The following is an 18,784-nucleotide window of genomic DNA, read 5'->3' on the forward strand; positions in this document are numbered from 1 at the left end:
TAGCTGCATGCATACTGTGTGTGCCAGTGGCCTGCTGTGCTGGCTGCTTGACAGAAACAGTATTTGATATTCCCCTCGATCAGGGTGTGGACAAGAATTCCTCATGCGTGTACTGAAAGATACTCACTCTTATTTTTATTAAAACAGAGTGTCTGAAGATTCACTGCATGTAGGAAGGCAAAGGCATGTTTCATGAGTCAGATATGAGGCATCACTTATGCTGTCTAAAGATACAGTAGAATGGTTGTCTGTTGGAATAAGGGAGACAGACAGCACGAGCAATGTGCAATGCAAGCAATGTATTCCAAATGAGCCATAGCCATATACATCTGGCAGAATATATAGCCTATATGCATCAAAGTTAGTCATTCAAGTCAGTGGAACTCTTGAGAGATGTTGGCCCATAGAGATCCTATTGTAGGCCTACAACTGGCAGCGATCACATCAATAAGTCCTTCAAGCCAATCTGGAACCCTTAGGCAACAATCACATATATCAGTGTCAACATCACACTGACCAATAAGACTTAAAAGGATGTAACAGAGAGATCATGAGGTTCAGAATTGGGTATCAGAGATGTGTGGTCATTGAAATAGAATGACTAGATTGGACAATCCCATTGAAGTCAATATTCTGTGATAAGTGGACCAGCAGCCATATTGAGTGTATTGTAAAATTGCCATGCTATGAGGGGCTTTTCCCTTTCTAGTCGTTTTATTTCCCCATTCTAGTAATTGTATTTCTATGTGTGTGGTATAGCCAACCTGAAAGGTCCTGTGTGGAGACTGAGAGAGACTTCTCCTGTGTGGTCTAGGGGTGCTGGTGCTGTCTTGGTATCCTCCAGGCCTGGCCGATGACAACGGGGAGCCCACAGAGGACCTGGTGCCGGCCGTCCTGGACGCTGCTCACAGACACAACCTCAAGGTAAGGAACAGACAGACAGAGAGACAAACAGACAGACAGACAGACACTTTGCTTTGGGATCAGTGTTTGGGATTCATGAGCTCTGGATAAGAATGTTTGCTTTGGTAAGGAATCTTCCAAAGAACAAAGTTACACAACCAACTGGTAAACAGATCCTAATACTGTACAATAGTATTGTGATACACAACAGTATACCATTACTTCAAAAAAGTTGATAGCCTAGTGTGACATGACTTTGAGCAGGCAGCGGGGAAGGATGAGGACATCTCTAATTAAGTGCAGAGAGGACATAACAAAGCTGCCGGCGGGAACTGTTGTTTATGGGACTGGATGAGCAGGGAAACACATTGGGGAACTACATGACCTATTGCCAGTTAGGTCGGAAAATGCCATCCCAGAGATAACGACTGCATCGACGTCGACTCGTCGAATCCCCTCTGCCTGCTGTCACGGACTGCATTGAAGCTTATGAAACTTTTAGAGGGCCCTTTCTTCGTAATTCGATACCTGTAACATCAGATGGTAGATGCACATTAGATGCAGAGACGTAGTAGCTATTCAAGATGTTCAAAGGAAAAAAGATACTCCACGTGAGCTGTACTGGCTTGATCCGGCAGCATCTTAGATGACATAACCGATGTATAAAAACAGCCACACAGCCGTTTGAGTGGTGTGTATCCATTCACCATGAGTGGTTAGAAGTCTGTGAGTATGTGTCTAAGACGCTTTAAGGCAGTTTGAGTGGTGTACGTTACATGTGCTGAATTCCGGCTTCTAGCACTTTGGGTGGTGTATCCGAGGGTGCATTTTTCAAACACCTGAAACAGCATTTTCCTGCAATCTAGAGCAATAATCATTATGCCTAATTCTATGTAAAAACAATGTATATTTTTCTGCATGGGTTATCTAAGCATACCTCTTTATGTGTGTGCCCCCTCCGCAAAATACCGCTGATAGATCTTTAAAAATAAATAAATAATTATGATAAAGATAAATACAATTAAATTGAGTAATTAATTTAACGTTTAAAATTAGTAAAACATGACAAATCTGAGGGGGCACGTGCCCTTGTGGCCCCTATGGGCATGACACCTCTGGGTGTGTATCTGTGTGTCAGTAGACAGCTGTGCAGCAGGATGACTTGCATTTGTGTGTGTGTTTGTTTTAAAGGTCCAATGCAGCCGTTTATATCTCAATAAAATCAACGTACTGTGATTGTTTTCAATTAAAATGGTCATAAAGAAACAAAAATAGCTTCTTAGCAAAGAGCAATTTCTCAAGCAAGAATACTGCTAGGACTGTCTAGGAGTGGTCTGAGTAGGGAGGGGAAAACCGTAAACTAGCTGTTATTGGCAGAGGTTTGGAACTCTTTCTTATTGGTCTATTAACTAATTTACCGCCTGGTGATGTCACCAGGCAGGCCAAAACTCTATCCTACCGCAACAGGATTAATTTTCAGGCAGTCTTTTCAAACAGGTCTTACACTAAAATGGCATTATCATGATTTTCACAATTTCACAATATTATTCCAACCATATAGTATTGAAATATATATGAAACAGAGATAACGACTGCATCGACGTCGACTCATCGAATCCCCTCTGCCTGCTGTCACGGACTGCATTGAAGCTTATGAAACTTTTAGAGGGCCCCTTCTTCGTAATTCGATACCTGTAACATCAGATGGTAGATGCACATTAGATGCAGAGACGTAGTAGCTATTCAAGATGTTCAAAGGAAAAAAGATACTCCACGTGAGCTGTACTGGCTTGATCCGGCAGCATCTTAGATGACATAACCGATATATAAAAACAGCCACACAGCCCTTTGAGTGGTGTGTATCCATTCACCATGAGTGGTTAGAAGTCTGTGAGTATGTGTCTAAGATGCTTTAAGGCAGTTTGAGTGGTGTACGTTACGTGTGCTGAATTCCGGCTTCTAGCACTTTGGGTGGGGTATCCAAGGGTGCATTTTTCAAACACCTGAAACAGCATTTTCCTGCAATCTAGAGCAATAATCATTATGCCTAATTCTATGTAAAAACTATGTATATTTTTCTGCATGGGTTATCTAAGCATACCTCTTTATGTGTGTGCCCCCTCCGCAAAATACCGCTGGCAGATCTTTTAAAAAATAAATAATTATGATAAAGAGAAATACAATTAAATTGAGTAATTAATTTAACGTTTGAAAAATAAAAAACAGGACAAATCTGAGGGGGCACGTGCCCTTGTGGCCCCTATGGGCATGACACCTCTGGGTGTGTATCTGTGTGTCAGTAGACAGCTTTCAGGCGGTCTTTTCAAACAGGTCTTATACTAAAATGGCATTATCATGATTTTCACCATTTCACAATATTATTCCAACCATATAGTATTGAAATATATATAAAACACAGGAAAATCACGTTTTTGACTGCACTCGGCCTTTAAAGACTGCTCGGGGGAATTGCAAGCCTCGTGCCTGTGTGAATGAATGCAGACTGAGTGCAGTGTGACAAGAGAGACAGGCTTGTGCTAGAGCCCCTTTCTCCAGCTGCGTTGCATCAATAATACACACGCTGTGTTTGCGCAACACACGGTCGCATTAAAGACAATTGAGAGCGGATTAGTTTTTGTGTTTGCATGAGAATTTCTTCTACATAAAAAGCATGCAAATAATGCAGGCCGATATTCAAAATGAATATTTATAAGAGCACAAGTACAGAAAATAAATGTATGTTGTACATGTAATGTTGTGAACATTATTCCGTAATCCAGTCCGTGTATTTGTACAGAAATATTCCAGTTCCATGTTCTACACGGGACCGATAGTTGTGCTAGGAAGCCTTGTGAATAACCATGTACTGCCAGCGTACTCTAAGTAAAGTTCAATTAAACTATATCAAATTCCCTGACCTCAGTTCTTATAAGCATAAGTAATCCAACAAAAAGAGGGACATCACAGAACAGAGGTTATAGTGAATTCTGGAGGATTCAGAATTGCCTATATTCTTTCCACAAAAAAATGGCAGTTATACTGATAAGAGAGAGCAGTAAAAAAAGAAAGCCAAAGTAGGGAAAGATAACTTTAACAAACAACAATAAAGTGGTCCACCGTCACATTCTTGTAAACAGCTAAGGGATGGGGCCTATATACACTATATGTACGAAAGTATGTGGACACCACTTCAAATTAGTGGATTCGGCTATTTCAGCCACACCCGTTGCTGACAGGTGTATAACATCAAGCACACAACCATGCAATCTCCATAGACAAACATTGGCAGAAGAATGGCCCGTACTGAAGAGCTCAGTGACTTTCAACGTAGCACCATCATAGGATGCCACCTTTCCAATAAGTCAGTTAGTCAAATTTCTGCCCTGCTAGAGCTGCCCCGGTCAACTGTAAGTGCTGTTATTGTGAAGTGGAAACAACTAAGAGCAACAAAGGCTCAACCACCAAGTCGTCGGCCACACAAGCTCACGGAATGGGACCGCCGAGTGTTGAAGCGCATAGCGCGTAAAAATAGTCTGTCCTCGGTTGTAACACTTACTACCGAGTTCCAAACTGCCTCTGGAAGCAACCTCACCACAAGAACTGTTCGTCAGGAGCTTCATGAAATTGGTTTTCCATGGCCGAGCAGCCACACACAAGCCTAAGATCACCATGCACAATGCCTAGCGTCGGCTGGAGTGGTATAAAGCTCACCGCCATTGGACTCTGGAGCAGTGGAAACGAGTTCTCTGGAGTGATGAATCACACTTCACCATCTGGCATTCCGATGGACAAATCTGGGTTTGGCGGATGCCAGGAGAACGCTACCTGCCCGAATGCATAGCCCGAATGCATAGTGCTAACTGTAAAGTTTGGTGGAGGAGGAATAATGGTCTGGGGTTGTTTTTCATGGTTTGGGCTAGGCCCCTTAGTTCCAGTGAAGGTAAATCTTAACGCTACATACTGCATACCATTGACATTCTAGACGATTCTGTGCTTCCAACTTTGTGGCAACAGTTTGGGGAAGGCCCTTTCCTGTTTCATCATGACGATGCCCCCGTGCACAAAGCGAGGTCCATACAGAAACGGTTTGTCGAGATCGGTGTGGAAGAATTTGACTGGCCTGCACAGAGCCCTGACCTCAACCCCATCGAACACCTTTGGGATGAATTGGAACGCCGACTGCGAGCCAGGCCTAATCGCCCAACATCAGTGCCCGACCTCACTAATGCTCTTGTGGCTGAATGGAAGCAAGCCCCCGCAGCAATGTTCCAACATCTAGTGGAAAGCCTTCCCAGAAGAGTGGAGACTGTTATAGCAGCAAAGGGGGGACGAGCAAGTGTCCACATACTTTTCGTCATGTAGTGTATCATTATTTTAAAAGTCAAAAAATGGATATACCAATCCCAGATTGCCCCTTTAATAACCTTGTCATAGAATATGTAGAGTGGTACTCTGCAGCAGTATCCTGTTCAAGTGCCCACTTGCTCCTGACCACATTCTCCCACTCCCACTGCACATAAGGACATCTATTGTTGGAGTGCCTTTAGTGCATATTCTTCACAAATTGCTGACCGTAGAAAAATAAGTATTGGGTCTTTAATAATTTTGAGCTACGATGCAAAAAAAATATGTTCTAATGCAAACGAGGCCCTCTTGCATTACAATCTCCCTGGTATTTTCTGCATAGACAAGGCAAGTTAAAGTGTATAACTGTGCCTCCTCTTTCACACCAATATGTAAGACGGGGTATTAGCAGTAGAATGCATTATCGCTCTGGGTTGAATCCTAACATAAGATCCATGGGCATAACTTGTCCCATTGTTATCAATGCATGACTTATGCAAAAGCATGTTAAGCATATGGATTTCATGTTAGGCCCTTTATTCTCAGTGGCAGCATCCCACCATGCATTTCACTTCATCATGGGGCTCTTTGACATGCATGTCCATTATAATGTACTCGTTCTGAGGGATCCTTAGGAGCAAAAGTGAGCAATAATTTATTTGAGGTCCCAATGTGTGTAGACCCTTCAAAGGAAATGTGAATGCAGTACATGAAAGATAAATTATGCTATCATTCATGGACACAAACAATGTTGTCAAAGAAAGAGACTAGAAGAGAAAGTCTTTAGGGGGCACCAGCGTGAAGTGTCTGTGACTGTTGCAGGTGAACGTCTGACATGGTACCTGCTCAGTCAGTCCATCTTTCTGTTTTCCAGTCTTGTCATCCCTGTCCTGTCAGATCTGTCGTGACGGAACTTCTCTTTACAGTCTGAGCTGGGGTGATCACAATGAGCGAAGGCTACAGAGCCTTCATAACTTGCCACTTGACAGAGCAATCTAAGGAGCTCTGTGTGTGACGTGGTCTGAATAAAAGCAGACAGACATGGTGAATCGTCACAGTCTGAAAAAGCCTTAGAGACACAGGCCAGAACAGGTCTAGACTAGTCTACCAGGGTTGGGGTCATTTGTGGTGACGAGGGGTGTTGTACAAAACAATGTCATCAGCGATTGTCTCAAACCAGAGTATCAAACCCACGTGTGTTCTGGCTCTGGCCCAACCCATCAGTTTCTGGACCAATCAGATGGCCACGAATGTGTTCACATTCAGTGAAGGGTAGTGGAGGTACTAGGATCCAGACTCATTGTGGAAAATAAACTAACCTCTGTGGTGGGCATGGCGTGGCATGGCGTAGGGTTTGGCCAGAGCAAGGAGTCTGGGTAGCCAGGCAATACTACTATGGCACTGACTTAGACTCCCAAATCTGGGACCTTACACTAGATGACACTGCAGAAAATAGATTGTTTTGTTTATATAAGAATAGCATTGGAAAAGGCCCCTAATCAAGTCTGGGCACCCACACATCTTTTGTATTATGTATGTACGGTTGGAATTTAAGAGCAGAGCCTCTTGTGGTTGAAGGCTCCAGAGCTCCACTGAGTTGAAAAATCCTGGTCACACTCTGCTTGCTTGGAGAGTAGCTCAGGCTGAAACTCCCCTTTGGCCCTGGAGGGGCTGTGTGTGGGCTCAGGGGGGAGATCGGGATAGGTGGGGGTGTCGGTCCCATGACTCAGTTTGCCTCCCTGAACAATCCGGGCCCCAAGGGGCAGGAAATGTTCCAGTCAGTAAGTAGGGCATGTTGCACAACCGCAGCGCAGAGAGGCCCATGTGTGGGCAGGCCATGCTGTCAGGCACACTTCCCCATCTCCAGATGCCCAACACAGCATGCCACTTTCATCTTCCATCTCACAAGACTTTGGATGCATCCCAAATGGCACCCTATTCCATTCATAGTGCACTAATTATGATGGGCCCTGGTCAAAAGTAGTGCACTACATAGGGACTAGGGTGCTATTTGTGGCGCATTGTTGGTGTGCCTGCAAGATGTTGATGTTGACGAGAAGTTGACAACCTAGCGTGTAGAGCCCTACTGAAATCAAACTAATATAACCGAAAACGTTCTTGGAACTATGAAGCGGCAACATCTCATGATACGTTCAATACTGTATGGTGTTGACTGTTGTGAAACGCTGTCCCGGTAGTTTAACGGATGGTTGAAATCACCTCCTAAGGGCCTGTTACAGTGCATTACGTTGTATTCTACTCAATTCAGCCAATTCTATGCTCTGGTGATGGTGATAGGGCTGGGTCTGTCTGTGAGATATTGAAATGCTCTTGGTTAGCCTTGGTCTATCATTTATGTCTAAATTGCTGCTGTGTAATGGCCTTATGTGTCTCGGGTGGAAAATTAGTGGGCTTTTCCAACCGCGGCAGTCATCTGCGGTGAGCTGGAGTTGAGATGGTGACAGCTCTTTTTCTCTGGGAGAAATAATTACACGAGCGCTCAAGTAAGTCAGTCAGTGAAACGGCATGCTTTAAAAACTCGAATGAAAATTATTTCGGCCGACTTCAGCTTTTAATCTAATTTATTAGCACAGAAAGAGTTGTAACTTTCCCTCTAATGAAACCTTGCCTCAAGACGTTAATCAGATTACGGAGAGTTGTTCCTACCCTTATCGTCTTTGACACTGATTTCAGACCAGTGGCCTATACAGCCATAGTGAGCTACCCTGCCACGGGGGCTCCAAATTGAAATATATTTTTATCCGACACTGAAGCACGTAGCTGCCACCATTAGCGACAACAACGATTTTCTCCCCATGTCCACATTTAACTATACAGGACAAGAGTTTAAAACCGCCTCGCCTCCCATCCAATCCCTAGCCAGCATCACTCCAATCCATTAGCGCACTTCTGTCCCAATGTCATGGTGACACTTTGAGCCCTTGGTGTCACCAAGAGTTACATTACCACGGCAACTGGTTAGGAAGGCCCAGTAGCCACTCACTTTCATTTCAATACTGCTTACCCCCCACTCTGACCTATCCCAATCTAATGCACTATACTTGGCTACAGTCCCTCGCCATAATAAGACAAAGACAATTCCCACTCATGAAAAATGGAAATCATGCATAGCCTAACAACGTGTAAAATGTTTAGCACTTTATTCTCCACAGTGAATGGTATACGAACCCCATAATGACAAGTATTTTTTATAGCATAAAAGACAATTCCCAGTCATGAAAAATGCACAACATGCTAAGCCTACAACATGTTTAGCAATTTAATCTCCACTGCTCACGGTAAATACTAGCTATCCCCATAATGACAACAAAGTATTTTATAAGATAGTGCTACTGTGTCTTGGCAGACAGAACCAGGGAGTGGCAAGGCAGAGCTCAGACAGGAATTTAATCAAGCCTCAGGTGGGAATGATGGAGCTACGCTACAACAAAAGCAGCAGACTTATTATGTTAGCTAGCTGGCAAGGTGTTGCTGCTTCCATTCTGCTTATGGCTCTATCCATCCACTCAGAAAACCATGTTCCTTCATGCTGGGCCCCTGGGGAACCAGTTGTGAGAAAAGTGGTCCACTTTGATCATATATAATTCAAAGTAGTGAAATTCTCCACTCTTACTCTTAAAATGTTCAAGTAAACATTTTTGTATTAGTTTCGTAGCTGATCCATCGTGTGTTCAGCCACTCCGTTCCTCATTGAGGAATAGTCAGCTGGAATAGGACTATGATTCACTGGGCTTTAATAGATGACGAATGACCTTGGGATAGATGTGTCAGATTATTTGTCATGGCATAACACCAGTGCTGAAATAGTCATCATCTGAGACATCCTATAACACAGTCTGTAAAGGTTATACAACATATTAACAACATCACTGTGTGCTTTTATTCTCTCTTATGGGGACATTTCTGGGCAACTACTTCGTCCACTTCTGTTGGCCGAGAAATATGACAGTTGCAGTTATTCATGCTTGAGAGCTGGGGTTCAAAAATCAGCCACAATTTGTGATTCAACTTTCAACAATAAGTAGAGCGGGGGAGAAGGGGGTAGTGTTACTTTCATTCAGATGTAATTAGCTGTGACTGTATTTTTTTTTGGGGGGGTATTTTATTAGGATCCCCAATAGCTGTTGCGAAAGCCGCAGCTACTCTTCCTGGTGTCCACACAGAACATGAAAAATGACATAATACAGAACATTAAGAGACAAGAACAGCTCAAGGACAGAACTACATACATTTAAAAACGACACATAGCCTACATATCAATACATACACACAAAATATCTAGCTCAAATAGGGGAGAGGCGTTGTACCGTGAGGTGTTGTTTTATCTGTTTTTGAAAACAGGTTTGCTGCTAATTTGAGCAATATGAGATGGAAGGGAGTTCCATGCAATAATGGCTCTATATAATACTGTACACTTTCTTGAATTTGTTCTGTATTTGGGGACTTTGAAAAGACCCCTGGTGGCATGTCTGGTGGGGTAAGTGTGTGTGTCAGAGCTGTGCGTAAGTTGACTATGTAAAAAATGTTTATAAAAAAGAGGTGATGCAGTCAGTCTCTCCTCAATTCTTAGCCAAGAGAGACTGGCATGCATAGTATTTATATTAGCCTTCTGATTACAATGAAGAGCAAGATGTGGTGCTCTGTTCTGGGCCAGCTGCAGCTTAACTAGGTATTTCTTAGCAGCACTTGACCACATGGCTGGACAATGGTCAAGATAAGACGAAACTAGAGCATGCAGGACTTGCTTTGTGAAGTGTGGTGTCAAAAAAGCAGAACATCTCTTTATTATGGACAGACCTCTCTCCATCTTTACAACCATTTAATCTATATGTTTTGACCATGACAGTTTACAATCTAAGGTAACACCAAGTAATTTAGTCTCTTCAACTTGTTCAACAGCCACAGCATTCATTACCAGATTCAGCTGAGTTCTAGAGCTTAGTGAATGATTTGTACCAAATACAATGCTCTTAGTTTTAGAGATGTTCAGGACCAGTTTATTACAGGCCACGCATTTCAAAACTGACTGCAACTCCTTGTTAAGGGTTTCAGTGACTTCATTAGCTGTGGTTGCTGACATGTATATGGTTGAATCATCAGCATACATGGACACACAGGGTTTGTTTAATGCCAGTGGCATGTAGGTCTATGGCGGTCATGAAATTTTGTCAGCCAGCAATTGTTAAGCAAATAACTGCCGGTCTCACGGTAATTGACCATTAATTAACATAAACACATTTCGCATCTCCTGGCTTCCACACATAGCCTATAAGCCACTGATGCAGACCTTTGGAACATCTACATTTAAAAAAGTCTAATAAATCCATGTAATATAGGCTACAGGATCAAAATAAATCCATTATTTCTTTTAGACAGGTCTAAAGAAGAACAGGTCTATTTCAGAAGAACAGAATAGCATACTGAGAGTTGTCCTTATGTTAGGCCCTGATCTGGCTTTGCCATATGGCTGTGGGCTACACTAGTTCATTTAGCAGACAAGATTTTCTTAGAATTCCGTGGCATTATTTTACATTATTTTATAGTATGAAGAATACAATTGAACATAGCTGAATAAAATAGAAAGGATATTTTCTCCAAACGATTTGAGGAAATGCGCACATGCGGCTATTCTGTGTTGAGCGGTTAAGAAAGAAACAGGTACTCCTCTATGCTTAATTTAGATTTATTTATGTAACTTCAGTTGTGATACAAATGTTGGGCTATATGTTTTGATTTTTAATACATTCTAAGGCTGCATGATGCGACTCTAATGAGGATATGAAAAAAGTTGCATGAAAGGCATGAGCTCTTTGTTTCATGTGCAGGCTGTACACACTTCATTAGTCTCTCATTCACAATTTGACAAGCACTTAATAATGCCTCAAATTTCCCGCCTGTATCCCCTTTGTGTGCACGTAATGGCCCCTTAAAAAATCCATGCCTTTTGCGGCCAGTGGCCGTTGTGCCCTTGGGCTGAATATTATAATTCCCTTCTCCCGACTGAGTGCTGAAGCACCTCTCACTCACATGGCTCTCCATTACGTGATCGGGTTTTTCTCACAGGCTACAATGAAGACAGACACATTGAGGATGCAACTGCGCGCGTCCTTATCCAATTCCGAGGCGCATATTGAAGATAACGGAAGAACTGTCCACATTTACTTTTAGTCAGCCAACAAGATGAGTAGGCCTAACGGACAACAAAAGCACTAGTCTATGTCAATCTACTATCCCCCATAGTACAAAAGTTGACCTATTCTATTCTGTGCGGTAAATAAATATTCGAAACATAGTCTGGGACATTTGTGCGATACAATAGATCCCAAATTAAAACAACCACTAGCATAAAAAAAACTGTTTTAAGCAATGAGCCTGACAACAGATGAGAACGTTTAACTTAAGATTTTGATAAACTACTAGGCTATTTCTTCACATTATATGCGCAGCTGTCAATGGCTGATGTGGATGTGGTGTAGGAGTCAGGCGCAGGACACAGAAGCTACTTCCAACAGACTTTACTAGAGGACACGACGATACAAAGAAAAGGGCCTCAACAAAACAAGGAGGCGAGCGATTACGCAACAGTGCGCAAAAATACTCCAAGGCACAAGAAATACGCAAAAGTGCGTCTGGACTCTAAACATAATAGAGCAAAATACCAGCACCTACGGACAGGCGGAACAATTACACACAACTCACTACAAACAAAACGAGACACTTATAAGGAACATAATTAACACTAACAGGAAACAGGTGAACCAGGAAGACAAAACCAAACAAACATCGATAACATACAACGGTGGCAGCTAGTACTCCGGGGACGACGACCGCCGAAGCCTGCCCGAGCAAGGAGGAGGAGCAGCCTCGGCCGAAACCGTGACAGCAGCAATGCACACACGGCGTTCCATTAGCAGGAAAATACCATTCTCAAAAGTGACGGCAAATGTGGTAATGACTGTAATGCTTTTATTATAAAGGTGCATTTTTATGGTGAAAATTATCTTCCCCAAACTTGAAACTCACGAGCTGTGTATGTATGCCAGTTAGGCTCTACACCCGTGGTTAATGTGCTTAATTTTAAGAAGTTATTTGGCCACTTTATTTGTGATACAAACCTTATCAAAACATATAGGCCTATGGGCTAGGCTACACGAGGTGTGTGACTATGATTAGAAAAAGAAACACAAAAAAGCATGCACTGTTTCTGGCCTTAAGCTGGGCATCATTCACAAGTGATAGGCTAATATAGTCACCCATCACACTATTCTTGATTTAATCTTGTCTTTTCATATACAAATAATATAAATAATATAGGTTATTTGCTTGGAAATTTGCTTGGATTTAGAATGGACCATTATCATGCACCTGTGTCACAACAGGGGCAGCGGAAGAAAATACATACAGTGGGGAGAACAAGTATTTGATACACTGCCGATTTTGCAGGTTTTCCTACTTATAAAGCATGTAGAGGTCTGTAATTTTTATCATTGGTACACTTCAACTGTGAGAGACGGAATCTAAAACAAAAATCCAGAAAATCACATTGTATGATTTTTAAGTAATTAATTTGCATTTTATTGCATGACATAAGTATTTGATACATCAGAAAAACATAACTTAATATTTGGTACAGAAACCTTTGTTTGCAATTACAGAGATCATACGTTTCCTGTAGGTCTTGACCAGGTTTGCACACACTGCAGCAGGGATTTTGGCCCACTCCTCCATACAGACCTTCTCCAGATCCTTCAGGTTTCGGGGCTGTCGCTGGGCAATACGGACTTTCAGCTCCCTCCAAAGATGTTCTATTGGGTTCAGGTCTGGAGACTGGCTAGGCCACTCCAGGACCTTGAGATGCTTCTTACGGAGCCACTCCTTAGTTGCCCTGGCTGTGTGTTTCGGGTCGTTGTCATGCTGGAAGACCAGCCACGACCCATCTTCAATGCTCTAACTGAGGGAAGGAGGTGGTTGGCCAACATCTCGCGATACATGGCCCCATCCATCCTCCCCTCAATACGGTGCAGTCGTCCTGTCCCCTTTGCAGAAAAGCATCCCCAAAGAATGATGTTTCCACCTCCATGCTTCATGGTTGGGATGATGTTCTTGGGGTTGTACTGATCCTTCTTCTTCCTCTAAACACGGCGAGTGGAGTTTAGACCAAAAAGCTATATTTTTGTCTCATCAGACCACATGACCTTCTCCCATTCCTCCTCTGGATCATCCAGATGGTCATTGGCAAACTTCAGACGGGCCTGGACATGCGCTGGCTTGAGCAGGGGTACCTTGCGTGCGCTGCAGGATTTTAATGCATGACGGCGTAGTGTGTTACTAATGGTTTTCTTTGAGACTGTGGTCCCAGCTCTCTTCAGGTCATTGACCAGGTCCTGCCGTGTAGTTCTGGGCTGATCCCTCTCCTTCCTCATGATCATTGATGCCCCACGAGGTGATATCTTGCGTGGAGCCCCAGACCGAGGGTGATTGACCACCATCTTGAACTTCTTCCATTTTCTAATAATTGCGCCAACAGTTGTTGCCTTCTCACCAAGCTGCTTGCCTATTGTCCTGTAGCCCATCCCAGCCTTGTGCAGGTCTACAATTTTATCCCTGATGTCCTTACACAGCTCTCTGGTCTTGGCCATTGTGGAGAGGTTGGAGTCTGTTTGATTGAGTGTGTGGACAGGTATCTTTTATACAGGTAACGAGTTCAAACAGGTGCAGTTAATACAGGTAACGAGTGGAGAACAGGTGGGCTTCTTAAAGAAAAACTAACAGGTCTGTGAGAGCCGGAATTCTTACTGGTTGGTAGGTGATCAAATACTTATGTCATGCAATAAAATGCAAATTAATTACTTACAAATCATACAATGTGATTTTCTGGATTTTTGTTTTAGATTCCGTCTCTCACAGTTGAAGTGTACCTATGATAAAAATTACAGACCTCTACTGTCACGATCATTGACTGAAGCGGACCACGGCGCAGCGTGATAAGCGTACATACTTTATTCAGTGTACACAACACGAACAAAACAACAAACCAAACGATACGTGAAGTCCTAGGTTACAACACAAACCTTTCGGAACAAGATCCCACAATAAACTAGTGAACACAGGCTGCCTAAGTATGGTCCCCAATCAGAGACAACGAGCTACAGCTGTCTCTGATTGGGAACCACCCTGGCCAACATAGAAATACACGATCTAGAACAAAACCCATAGAAAACTAAACATAACAAGTCCACACCCTGGCTCAACATTTAAGAGTCCCCAGAGCCAGGGCGTGACAGTACCCCCCCCAAAGGCGCGGACTGCGACCGCGCCAACCAAACACAACAGAGGAGGGACTGGGTGACCACCACTCTCCCTCTACCCCCCCCGTAGCGCCCCTGGTCTGGTCTGGCCCCGCTGGCCGGAGCTGGACTGGACACCGGTGGAGCGGATTGCTCTGGCTCCGGAGTGGAGCAGCTGACCGGTGCCGGACAGGCACGGACCGTGCCGGACTGACGACACGCACCACTGGCTTGGTGCGGGGAGCAGGAACGGGCCGGACCGGGCTGACGACGCGCACCACTGGCTTGGTGCGGGGAGCAGGAACGGGCCGGACCGGGCTGACGACGCGCACCACTGGCTTGGTGCGGGGAGCAGGAACGGGCCGGACCGGGCTGACGACGCGCACCACAGACTTGGTGCGAGGGACAGGAGCAGGCCGGACCGGGGTGGCGACGCGCACCACAGGCTTGGTGCGGGGAGCAGGAACGGGCCGGACCGGCCTGACGACGCGCACCACAGGCTTGGTGCGAGGGACAGGAACAGGCCGGACCGGGCTGACAACGCGCACCACAGGCTTGGTGCGAGGGACAGGAACAGGCCGGACCGGGCTGACGACGCGCACCACAGGCTTGGTGCGAGGGACAGGAACAGGCTGGACCGGGCTGTGGAGGCGCACCACAGGCTTGGTGCGAGGGACAGGAACAGGCCGGACCGGGCTGTGGAGGCGGACTGGAGGTCTGGAGCGGAGAGCTGACACAACCCGTCCTGGCTGAATGCCTATCTCCACACCCTGTGTGTGAGGCATCAGCACAGGACGTACAGGGCTGTGCACTCGTACTGGCGCTACAGCACGTGGCACTGGCACAGGATATCCGGGACCGAGGAGGGGTACTGGAGGCCACGAGCGTTGAGCCGGCACACTCCGTCCTGGCTGCATGCCCACCTTAGCACGACACGTGCGTGGTGCTAGCACAGGACGTACAGGACTGTGCCGGAACACTCGCGGCACAGTACGTGGCTCCACATAACCCGGAACCTGCCCAGTCTCACGCTGCCTAGCCTGAGTACAGGGAGTTGGCTCTGCTCTACCTCTAGGCTCCGCCAACTACCCCTCCAGCCCCCCAAACCTGGTGGCCTCCTCTCCTAGATCGCCGATGCGCCCTGTAGCTGCCTCCAGCAGCCCCGTCGTCCACGCTGTGTGCCCCCCCCAAAAAATTACTTGGGGTTGCCTCTCGCGTGTCCGTCGTCGGCACGGTTGGCGCCATTTCTGCTCTCCTGCCTGGGCATTTATCTTTGCCCATGGCCCTCTGCCCGCGAATATGTCCTCCCAAGACCACCATTCGCCCACCTGGGACATCGCCAACTTCTCCTGTTTGGCACGCTGCTTGGTCCTCTCTTGGTGGGATCTTCTGTCATGATCGTTGACTGAAGCGGACCAAGGCGCAGCGTGATAAGCGTACATACTTTATTCAGTGTACACAACACGAACAAAACAACAAACCAAACGATACGTGAAGTCCTAGGTTACAACACAAACCTTTCGGAACAAGATCCCACAATAAACTAGTGAACACAGGCTGCCTAAGTATGGTCCCCAATCAGAGACAACGAGCTACAGCTGTCTCTGATTGGGAACCACCCTGGCCAACATAGAAATACACGATCTAGAACAAAACCCATAGAAAACTAAACATAACAAGTCCACACCCTGGCTCAACATTTAAGAGTCCCCAGAGCCAGGGCGTGACATCTACATGCTTTGTAAGTAGGAAAACCTGCGGCCGCGACCGGGAGACCCATGGGGCGGCGCGCACAATTGGCCCAGCGTCGTCCAGGGTAGGGGAGGGATTTGGCCGGCAGGGGATGTAGCTCAGTTGGTAGAGCATGGTGTTTGCAACGCCAGGGTTGTGGGTTCGATAAAATAATGTACGCACTAACTGTAAGTCGCTCTGGGTAAGAGCGTCTGCTAAATGACTAAAATGTAAATGTAAATGTAAAATCGGCAGTGTATCAAATACTTGTTCTCCCCACTGTATAATCTATGCACTTAAATAGTGAATGGAGGACGCTTTTACAGTGATTCATTTTCATGCCAGCTAGGTAGGCTATACTCCTGTTGTAAAGAGAAGCAATGTGCTTAATAATAGGAAAGTTGAGAAATAAATATAGTAGGCCTAGCCTATAGAAAGCTGATGGGATCCTCCTCCTTTAAATAGAGGCTATCAGTCTGTTTTCTCACGCAATTGCATAGCCTATAGAAATGTTGCGCAACATGAGCTCATGGGCTCTCATGAGGTGTTTGATTAGATTTTCAATTACATTTGCATTGATGTCAGAGTGATTAGAGGGACAATAGAGTGCTGAGTACCAGTCAGTTAGCAAGTTTGGTAGGCTACTAATGACCATCAGCAGCATCAGAGCTTGGAGAAGCCTAATTACCATGACGGTCAAACGGAATTTGACTGCCATCATGACTTGTGACCACCGGTGTTGCGGTAATACGGTCACCGTAACAGCCCTAGTGGCATGTCATTGGTAAAAATAGAAAAAAGTAGGAGGCCTAGAGGACTGCCCTGCGGTACACCACACCTTACATGTTTGACATTAGAGAAGCTTCCATTTAAGAAAACCCTTTTATTAGATAGATAGCTCTGAATCCACAATATGGCAGAGGTTGAAAAGCAATAAAACATAAGTTCTCTCAACAACAGGTTATGGTCAATAATATCAAAGGCTGCACTGAAATCTAACAGTACAGCTCCCACAATCTTCTTCTTATCAATTTCTTTCAACCAATCATCAGTCATTTGTGTCAGTGCAGTACACCTTCTCTATAAGCATGCTGAAAGTCTGTTGTCAATTTGTTTACAGAGAAATAGCATTGAATTTTGTCAAACACAATTTTTTCCAACAGTTTGCTAAGAACCTTCAGCAAGCTGATTGGTCTGCTGTTAGAACCAGTAAAGGCCCCTTTACCACACTTGAGTAGCAGAATGACTTTGGCTTCACTCCAGGCCTGAGGACAAAGACCTTCATATAGACTCAGATTAGTGGCCATAGAGTCAGCTACCATCCTCAGTAGCCTTCCATCTAAGTTGTCAATGCCAGGAGGTTTGTCATTATTGATCGATAACAGTAATTTTTCCACCTTTTCCACATTAACTATACAAAATTCGAACTTACAATGCTTTTCATTCATTATTAGTTTTTTTATGCATGAATACGATGATAAATAACAGTAACATTTCCACCTGTCCCACATTAACTATACAAAATTCTAACATACAATGCTTTTCATTCATTATTCGTTTTTTTATGCATGAATACGATGGCTCACTGTTCGTTGTTGGCATTTCCTGTTTAGCTTTGCCCACTTTGCCAATTAAGTCATCATTAATTGGCAACATCAAACGGTTTTGTGATGAATAAGCCATCTGATTCAATGAAAGATGGAGTTGAATTTGTCTTTCTGCCCATAATTTAATTTGAAGTATGCCAAAGTTTGGGCGGCAGGTAGCTTAGTGGTTAAGAGCGTTGTGCCAGTAACCGAAAGGTCGCTGGTTCTAATCCCCGAGCCGACTAGGTGAAAAATCTGTCAATGTGCCCTTGAGCAAGTCACTTAACCCTAATTGCTCCTGTAAGTCGCTCTGGATAAGAGTGTTTGCTAAATGACCTATTTATTTTTATTTTTTCCATCATTCTTTATATCATTGATCTTGGCTTCATATTACAGTTCCTTTTTCTTTTTGTTAAGTTTAGTCACATAATTTCTCACTTTGCAGTAAGTCAGCCAGTCAGATGTGCAGTCAGACTTATTAGCCTCTCCTTCAACCTTACAGTTTTTAAATTCCTCATCAATCCATGGCGCCTTAACAGTTCTAACAGTCAGTTTCTTAACAGGTGCATGTTTATCAATAATTGGAAGAAGCAATTTCATACATTCATCAAGTGCAGCATCTGGATGCACCTTATTAATCACATCAGACCAACAAACATCCACATGAGTCACAGCAAAAACTTGTATATGATCTCTTATACACTATTTTAGGCCCAGCTTTTGAAACCTTGGTTCTCCTAGATATAGCCACTATATTGTGATCACTACATCCAATGGGTACGGATACAGCTTTAGAACAGAGTTCTACAGTATGAGTAAAAATTTGATCAATACATGTGGATGATCTTGTTCCTGTAGTTTTTGAAAACACCCTTGTAGGTTGATTAATAACCTGAACCAGATTACAGGCAC

General features: G+C 44.3%; 1 pseudogene; it reads left to right on the forward strand.

The window, feature by feature from the left end:
* Nucleotides 1–18,784, forward strand: part of LOC121561842 — a 28,307-nt pseudogene that overhangs the window by 2,301 nt on the left and 7,222 nt on the right.

Source organism: Coregonus clupeaformis, unplaced genomic scaffold, assembly GCF_020615455.1.
Source record: "Coregonus clupeaformis isolate EN_2021a unplaced genomic scaffold, ASM2061545v1 scaf1830, whole genome shotgun sequence".
Classification (NCBI taxonomy): domain Eukaryota; kingdom Metazoa; phylum Chordata; class Actinopteri; order Salmoniformes; family Salmonidae; genus Coregonus; species Coregonus clupeaformis.